Source organism: Oncorhynchus keta, chromosome 27 (genome assembly GCF_023373465.1).
Source record: "Oncorhynchus keta strain PuntledgeMale-10-30-2019 chromosome 27, Oket_V2, whole genome shotgun sequence".
NCBI classification, from domain to species: domain Eukaryota; kingdom Metazoa; phylum Chordata; class Actinopteri; order Salmoniformes; family Salmonidae; genus Oncorhynchus; species Oncorhynchus keta.
Window position 1 is genome coordinate 38,503,223 of NC_068447.1, and position 10,275 is coordinate 38,513,497.

Sequence of the window (10,275 nt, forward strand, 5' to 3'; positions counted from 1 at the left end):
ATGAGTAAGTATATTATTTTTAAATATTATTTGTCATTTGAATTATACAAAAATAAAAAAAATCTTTCATCCCCCCATCCCTGAAAAAGGTATTCAGATTTAAGCATTGACATGGACCCTCTGAGCTGGTTTAACCATTATTCTACCAGGTATATTGCCAGAAAATATAGTGCACGACTTTCTATTGTACACTAACTACCTGGGGAAGAGTTACAGGGAAGAGAATAATGTGCCTATTTGAAAGCTAGTTATGTAGCTCACAACATGTAAAAAAAAACAACATATTTTCAGTATCTCATTCCAGAAAAGTTTGGAGACCGCTCTATTAGACATACTGGACTTCATAATTGCTGCATAATTGCATTGGGAGCATACATATGCACCGTTACCCAATTTCCAGTGGTGGAAAAAGTACCCAACTATCATACTCGAGTAAAAGTAAAGATACCTTAATAGAAAATGGCTCAAATAAAAGTAACCCAGTAAAATTATACTTGAGTAAAAGTATAAGGTTTAAAAATAAATAAAAAGATGTCTATGTTTGCTTCAGATTTGGTCCAGTCTGGACCAGCCTTGATTTGGCCCAAACATAGATGCCTATAAATGACATATTTTCAACTTTCATTGAGAAATGAAAATTTAACTGATTTCAATGTCCGGAAAATACATATTTTCACCTTTCATTCAGAACCTAAATCGAACTTCAACGTCTGGAAAAATACATATTTTAGACGTCTTTTCAGCGTAGTTTTTGCTTACTGAGACTATTCTTGTAGGCAGTGGCGGATTTAGGAATAGGCGACGTGGGCACAGGGCGACCGCACAATTAATTTTGTAATGGTGACATTTGCGTGATCTGTTTTCTATCGCTCATTTGCACGTCACGTCAATGATATCATGTCACCATGTGGGACTGTGGGTCAATTAACCTTGTCGGAGTGGGCGCCCTGATTCTAGTTTTTGAGCTAGGCAGGCTACTGCCTGGGATGGTCTCCCATTCAGAAGTATGAGATGGGGAGGGGGGCTGGGGTAGGTTGACCTCAGGTCTCCCCACTGGAAGCCCGAGTCAGGGGGAGCGGGAGAATCTATCAAATAGTGCACCTCTAACTTTGTACAGTACTAATGCAATTAGTAAAATTAGTCACACTACGAAATGCTACCAAATTTACATTTACATTTAAGTCATTTAGCAGACGCTCTTATCCAGAGCGACTTACAAATTGGTGCATTCACCTTATGACATCCAGTGGAACAGTCACTTTACAATAGTGCATCTAAAAATAAACCACAATTCATTCATAATACTGTGAATATTAGTTTCACAGACATATTGTTGCATTTTTTTCTGGTGTGTGCAAAATCGTTAAGAATAATATAAAACCAGTTTGCACACCACCAAGGTGAATTAGTTTAGTCTTGACTTGGTTGACAGTGTTGGGGGGTGGGTAATGTATTGATGCTCGAGTGCCAAATCAACACAAACCCACGTTTTTGTGGGTATGTATATGGTTGTCCTTGTTCGGAAGTCTTTCAGTGATGTTCCTATCAGCTGATTCGTTGCTAAATATATGAACTGACACAGTAAATATCTGGAAGGTAGAAACTATGAAAGATAACACATTTTCGCGCTTGATGACAAAAGTGAGTGAAAAACAGACCATAAAAAAATATGTGCCTTGAGAAGTTCTGATATTAGTGCTTGTTGGTAAACAACACCACCAGGCAAGTTTGTGGGGACGTCCCTCCTACGTAGTGGGGCGGTGGCTGCATGAATGCCTGACTTTGTGACTCACTATGAGCAGACGAATACACAGGAAGTCGAAACTTTCCAATGAAAATACGTCAAATGAAAAGGTGCTCGTTCTAGCTTGTGGTTTGGATAATGTTTATAACGTTTATGACAAACGCAGTGGTAGGAAAAGTATCCAATTTTCATACTTGAGTAAAAGTAAAGATACCTTAATAGAAAATGACTCAAGTTAAAGTGAGTCACCCAGTAAAATCCTACTTGAGTAAAAGTGTAAAAGTATTTGGTTTTAAATATACTTAAGTATCAAAATTAAATGTAATTGCCAAAATATACTAAAGTATCAAAAATAAAAGTATAAATAATTTCAAATTCCTTGAAATGGCACCATTTTATAGTTTTACGGATAGCCAGGGGAACGCTCTCACCCTCAGAGAATTTTCAAATTAAACATGTGTTTAGTGAGTCTGCCAGATAAGAGGCAGTAGGGATGTTCTCTTGATAAGTGTGTGAATTAGACCATTTTCAAAATGTAAGGAGTACTTTTGGGTTTCAGGGAAAATGTATGGAGTACATCACTTTTATTAGAAATGTATTAAAGTAAAAGTATAAAGTTGTCAAAAATATAAATAGTAAAGTACAGATACCTAAAAAAAAACTATTTAAGTAGCACTTTCAAGTATTTTTACTTAAGTACTTTTACATCACTGCAAAAATGTAATGTAGTTAATATAGTAGTGACTATATTCCATGGGAGATTCAGGGTGAAATTCCCTTTTAAAACCAAGATATGGTCACTATGCAGGGTTCTCCCCAAATAAGAGGAGCGTTGCACTACCTTGTCGGCTTGGCTGCGCCACTATGTAAAGATTTCAGAGTAAGTTAAACAGATACTTACCGGTAGTAATGATAGAGTAACTACACAATATATCAAAAATAATGTGGACACCCCTTCAAATTAGTGGATTTGGCTACTTCAGCCACACCTGTTGCTGACCGGTGTATAAAATTGCCATGCAATCTCCACAGACAAACATTGGCAGTAGAATTGCCTTACTGAAGAGCTCACAGAATGGGACCGCCGAGTGCTGAAGCGCGTAGCGCTTCTGGAAGCAACGTCAGCACAATAACTGTTTGTCGGAAACTTCATGAAATGGGTTTCCATGGCCGAGCAGCCACTCACAAGCCTAAGATCACCGATGCCAAGCATCATCTGGAATGGTGTAAAGATTGCCACCATTGAACTCTGGAGCGGTGGAAACATGTTCTCTGGATTAATGAATCACACTTCACCATCTTGCAGTCCGACGGATGAATCTGGGTTTGGCGGATGCCAGGAGAACGCTACCTGCTCCAATGCATAGTGGAGGAGGAATAATGGTCTGGGGCTGTTTTTCATGGTTCGGGCTAGGCCTCTTAACTCTACAGCATACAATTACATTCTAGACGATACTGTGCTACCAACTTTGTGACAAGAGTTTGGGGAAGGCCCTTTCCTGGTTCAGCATGACAATGCCCCCATGCACAAAGCGAGGTCCATACAGAAGTGGCTTGTCGAGATCGGTGTGGAAGAACTTCTGTTCTTGGCCTCCCGAGTGGCGTAGCGGTCTAAAGCACTGCGTCTCAGTGCAAGTGCTTTTGTTCTCCGAGTTATAAATGCAAGCAGAGCAGAAACTGGCTACTCTTTAGTTGAGTGATCTAGCTGGCAAGGTAACTGCTTTTTGACAACAACAAAAATGTGTATTCCCAGTGCTGAGCTAGTAGTGTAACTGACATGTTACATTAGCTAATATTTCATCCCCTTTTGACTTAGGTGAATGACCTGCAGTGGCGATTCTAGCTTGTATGGCTCCCTGGGCGAACCCCGCCACCCCCCTTTAGCCGCCCCCAACAAAAAAAGCACCATTCTGCACTAACTGTAATTTTTATTCCGACATTTGGAACAACACAAATAAATAATCATAACATTTAAAACTATATAAATATATACAAAAATACGACTCATAAATATAAAAAAGAAGTAACAAAGACAAATAGAAACAAATTGTAGTATATAAATACAAATAAAAAAAAGATAATGGAATTATTACACTATTACCCTATTGCTAACAAAAACACACAAATACAACTCAATTGCACAAATCCTATATCACACAAATAGAATAAAACACTTATAAAGAAGAGAACCTGATTAATTACACTATTGCACTTCAAACAAAAAACACACAAACTAAATTGCAAAACTAATTGCATTAGTACTTTACAAAGTAAGAGGTGCGCTATTTGATAGTCATCCACTCCCCTTACCTCAGGCTTCCAGTTGGGAGACCTGAGGTCAACCTACCTGCCCCCTCCACATCTCATACAAAAGTTGGCTAATGTTAACTAGCTAGCTAGTTCACTAACTTAGCTATTGTTTTTTCCTCAATTACACTCGATCTGAACAGTACGATGAAACCAGCGGCCAAACGATTGAAGACCTGTCACACCCTGATCTGTTTCATCCGTCTTTGTGCTTGTCTACACCCCCTCCAGATGTCGCCCATCTTCCCCATTATCCCCATTATCACCTGTGTTGTCTGTTTGTCTGTTGCCAGTTCATTTTGTTCATCAAGCCTACCAGAGTTTTTCCCTTGCACCTGTCTTTTTTTTAGTTCCTGTTTTCTATTTTTCCCAGTTTTGACCATTTCTGCCTGCCGTTCTGTACCTTGTCACACCACCCTGGAATATTGACCTCTGCCTGCCCTGACCCCAAGACTGCCTGCCGTTCTGTACCTTATGGACTCTGATCTGGATTACTGACCTCGGCCTGCCCTTGACCTGTTGTTTTGTCTGCCCCCTGTTCTAGTAATACACTCTGTTACTTCGACACTGTCTGCATCTGGGTCTTCTCCAATATTCTTTTTTTTTCAGTGCAATGTGAGTTTTTATTAGTCAGTATAACAATGTAATGTTATTGATCTGTCAGTTTCCCTAGCTAATTCCATACTTTTCACACTGCCATGGTATAAACAGCTTTACAGGCTTTTAATTGTTTTATTTAACTAGGCAAGTCAGTTAAGAACACATTCTTATTTACAATGACGGCCTAGGAACAGTGGGTTAACTGCCTTGTTCAGGGGCAGAACGACAGATTTTTACCTTGGTTACTGGCCCAACGCTCTAACCAGTAGGCTACCTGCTGCCCCATCCATTTTCACAAGGCTTCACTGTCATGGTGCACAGTCAGTACACAACACTATGCTAATCATGTCTTAGCAGGATCAGATGGTGACAGGGGTCCCAGCAGGGTCAGACAGCCAGGGAAGACCAGTTTCAAAGTTCCATCTTGAGTTGATCGGTAGGCTACAGTCTGAGATCTGGGAATAATAGTCATTTAAATTGTTGAACCATTTATTCTATTCATGGGTAATAGAATGTATAAATGTACACCAATGGAATTATTTGTCGTGACTCATCTGAGCAGGATCAGATGGTGAAAGGGGTCTCATCAGGGTCAGGCAGCCAGGGATGACTAGTCTGACGGAGCTGAGGTGAATTTTTGCAGATACACTTTATTTCTACTATTTACATTCTCTGTGCAGCAAACACTGGACAAGCAAAAAGATTGAAACTATTTTAAGGCAGTCTCTAAAGTTTATTTCCAAACTGTATCAAGGGTTGATAAAGGCTTTTCCCGATGACACAAAACATGTCGAACAATAGTGAGTTTTGTCACCAAAGCCCCATACACTACCCACCACTGCAACCTGTACGCTCTCGTTGGTTGGCCCTCGCTTCATACTCGTCACCAAACGCACTGGCTACAGGTTATCTACAAGTTTCTGTTAGGTAAAGCCCCGCCTTATCTCAGCTCACTGGTCACCATAGCAGCACCCACTCGTAGCACGCGCTCCAGCGGGTATATCTCACTGGTCACCCCCAAAGCCAATTCCTCCTCTGGTCGCCTTTCCTTCCAGTTCTCTGCTGCCAATGGCTGGAACAACTGCAAAAATCACTGAAGCTGGAGACTCACATCTCCCTCACTAGCTTTAAGCACCAGCTGTCAGAGCAGCTTACAGATCACTGCACCTGTACATAGCCCATCTGTAAACAGCTCATCTATCTACCTCATCCCCATACTGCATTTATTTATTTATCTTGCTCCTTTGCACTCCAGTATCTCTACTTGCACATTCATCTTCTGCACATCTACCATTCCAGTGTTTAATTGCTATATTGTAATTACTTCACCACTATGGCCTATTTATTGCCTTAACTCCCTTCCTTATCTCACCTCATTTGCACTCACTGTATATATACTTTTCTTTTCTTTTTTTCTACTGTGTTATTGACTGTATGTTTAGTTTATTCCACGTGCAACTCTGTGTTGTTGTATGTGTCGAATTGTTATGCTTTATCTTGGCCAGGTCGCAGTTGAAAATGAGAACTTATTCTCAACTAGCTTACCTGGCTAAATAAAGGTGAAATAAAATAAAATAAATAAATAGGAAGACCTGGGAGACACTGTTGATGATGATGAATGGATAAAGATATGTTAGAATGCCCAGTCGTGTTCATAGAATCTGACATAAATGACTGCAGTTTAAGCCTATCCATACTATATGCCAGTGAAACTGAATATCATGCACACAGAAATGTAATTATTCTGTTGGAGGTGTAAAACACAAAAGGGGACATATTTGCATATGTTGTGGTCTTGTGATGGCTGGCTGAATTCTGTCAAAGAGTATGTTCTTCTATCTCAGTATGTCTACAGATTCTCCCTTCTCCCTGTTTTTGTTTGCTTGGAAATGTTGATACTGGAGACTTATCAGAAGAAACTGTGTAACCTAGCATTTATAGCAGCTAAGAAATGCATTGCCATTCATTGGAAGGTTGGCTATCCTCCCTGATCTGTTTCACCTGTCTTGGTGATTGTCTCCACCAACCTCCAGGTGTCTCCTGTTTCCCACGTTAATCCCCAGTGTATTTCCTGTCTCTCTGTGCCAGTTTGTCTTGCCAAGTCAACCAGTGTTTCTTCTAGCTCCTAGTTTTCCCATTCTCTGTTTTTTCCTAGCCTTCCTGGTTTTGAACCTTGCCTGTCCTGTTGCCATATCCACCTGCCTGACCACTCTGCCTGTCCTGACCTCGAGCCTGCCTATCCCCTTGTACTGTTTGGACTCTGACCTGGTTTATGAACTCTCTCCTGTCCTGACCTCGAGCCAGCCTATCGCCTGATACTGTTTGGACTCTGACCTGGGTTATGAACTCTCTCCTGTCCCCGACCTCGAGCCTGCCTATCGCCTGATACTGTTTGGACTCTGACCTGGGTTATGAACTCTCTCCTGTCCCCGACCTCGAGCCTGCCTATCGCCTGATACTGTTTGGACTCTGACCTGGTTTATGAACTCTGTCCCCGACCTGCCTTTTGCCTACCCCCTTTGTTGTAATAAATATCGGAGCTCAACCATCTGCCTCCTGTGTCTGCATTTGGGTCTCGCCTTGTGCCCTTACACCCACAATGGATGGAAGAAATGTCACATTATGTATCACTAGATTGTACTTATTACAAGACTAAGGGTATACATTGTACTTATTACAAGACTAAGGGTATACTGTGGAACTTTCATAAGGTCTGGATGCCATATGGAATACAGTCGACAAAAGGAGTCTGTATTGAAAACATGCCCACGTCATGGGAGATACCTATTAGGCAATCCCTAGCTGCTGTGCTGCTCAGTCCTAGTCTTGGGGGTCTGCCGTACTGTTGGTTGACACTCTGGTCTTGGCCTTACACACCTGAAACCAACATTGAATGTTGGTTTGGTGTGTTGGGTTGGTGCGCTGCGTTGGTGTGTTGGGCTGGTGCGCTGCGTTGCGTTGGTGTGTTGGGTTGGTGCGCTGCAGGGACGTAGACCCTTAGGGGCAGGACAATGGGACCCAGCTACATTGTGTGCAAGTAAAAAATATATGAATTATATGGAGGGTGTACTGTTTCTGTGTATTAATGTGCATGTGTTTTTATTGTTAAAAAAACTTTTTTTCCAAACCTTTCCTTGAGAAAAAGATAAAAAGATAAAAGGAAGTTGTGTTGGGGCGTGCAGTCGGCTCGGGCTGGTTTAATAAAGAATCTTTATACTTCATTTGTAAGAGTTGTTCATTTGTTAAGCTATTGGTTAAAGGTGCAACACAATATTGGTTATTTAATTATCATTGATCTAGTTTGGTCTTAACACTTACACATATTTAATAATGATATCTTACCTAGCTTGGGCATTTTTGCTTACTTTATGTTCTAAATAGAGACTGCGAAAGGGCCATGGGTCATATTTAGATTGCGTAGAAATGCAGGAAATGAGCTTCAGATGCCCCCAAAACTGGGAGGTACCACAGACCCCCCCAAGTTACGTCCCCCTCACTTCTTAAACCAAAGTTGCGCCCCTGAAAATATCCATCTACTCTCATACCATTTGTTGATCACACATTCTCAACCGAAGCGCTCAGATGGGCAGCATGTACCAGACAGCACAAAGAAGCGGGGGAAATGTTATTAGCAGTATTTTCACATCCATAAGTGAGAGAAGTGCTTTGATAAAGCAACCAATGGATTACAGAATAAAGATAGGAATTTTCATGCGAGACAGGAGTCAGGAATGTGTGTTTCAGTGAGATTGGGACTGAATAGGAAAATAGCCGCGGGGCCAGACGGATTATCAGGATGTGTACCAACTGGCAAGTATCTTGACTAACATTTTCAACCTCTCACTGACCGAGTCTGTAATACCTACATGTTTCAAGCAGACCACCACAGTCCCTGTGCCCAACGAAGCGAAGGTAACCTGCCTAAATGATTACCGCACCGTAGCACTCAGGTCGGTAGCCATGAAGTGCTTTGAAAGGCTGGTCATGGCTCACATCAACACCATCATCCTGGAAAACCTAGACCCACTCCAATTCACATACCACCCCAACAGATCCACAGACGGCGCAATCTCAATCGCACTTCACACTGCCCTTTCCCACCTGGACAAAAGGAACACCTATGTGAGAATGCAGTTGAGTACAGCTCAGCGTTCAACACCATAGTGCCCTCAAAGCTCATCACTAAGCTAAGGACCTTGGGACTAAACACCTCCCTCTGCAACTGGATCTTGGACTTCCTGACGGGCCGCCCCCAGCTGGTAAGGGTAGGCAACAACATATCTGCCACGCTGATCCTTAACACGGGGGCCCCTCAGGGGTGCGTGCTTAGTCCCCTCCTGTACTCCTTGTTCACCCACGACTGCGTGGCCAAACACGACTCCAACACCATCATTAATTTTGCTGATGACAACGGTGGTAGGCCTAATTCACCAACAACGATGAGACAGCCTATAGGGAGGTCAGAGAGCTGGAAGTGTGGTGCCAGGACAAAAAACTCTCCCTCAATGTGAGCAAGACAGAGGAGCTGATCGTGGACTACAGGAAAATGCGGGCCGAACAGGCCCCCATTGACATCGACGGGGCTGTAGTGGAGCGGGTTGAGAGTTTCAAGTTCCTTGGTGTCCACATCACCAGCAAACTACCATGGTCCAAACACATCAAGACAGTTGTGAAGAGGGCATGACAACACCTTTTCCATAAAAGTTTGTAAAACATGTAAGGAATGTATTTACTGTCATCACTTTAAGAACATGGTTACAGCAGAATTGTCCGCAAGGAAGCTGGGATGATATTGTGTTAACCACAAACACACAAGAATACTTACAGTATCTTACTGCTTAGAAACCATGCATAAAATATGCAGATATCTTGCCCAAGTATTTGGAAGCATATCTACAGCTTTGACAAATATTATGTCAGAGCTGGGAGGAGTGGCAGGAAATTATGAAAGGGTGTGCCGTTTCCTCAGTTACTCTACATGAGTCACACTTAGAATTGTTCTACGTAGCACATTTACATGGAGTGGTTCTGATACTTTAAATACCAAAGTGGTGATTATTTAAAAATAAAAAAGCAATTCCTCCAGCTCAGCGTGCCACTCCTTCAGGGGTGTAATCATTAGTCCAAACAGTTGCAAATGTTCCGTTTCTCAACTAAAATGAGTCTCTACTTGACAAATTCAGGTAGGTCCCTCCCCATTTCGTTCCGTTGGCTTCCATTTAAGAAATGTTTTGCAACAGAAGCGGTGTAATAAATCAAATCATATGTTATTTGTCACACAGTGAAATGCTTACTTATAATCCCCTAACCAACAATGCAGTTTAAGAAAGAGTTAAGAAAATATTTACTATATAATCTAAAGTAAAAAAATAATAAAACTTAACACAATAAAATAACAAAAACAGGGCTAAATACAGGGGGTACCGGTGCCGAGTCAATGTGCAAGGGTACAGGTTAGTCGAGGTAATTTGTACATGTAGGTATGGGTAAAGTGACTATGCATAGATAATAGACGGCACGTAGCAGCAGTGAAAACCAAATGGAGGGGTGTCAATGTAAATAGTCCGGTGGCCATTTGATTAATTGTTCAGCAGTCTTATGGCTTGAGGGTAGAAGCTGTTAAG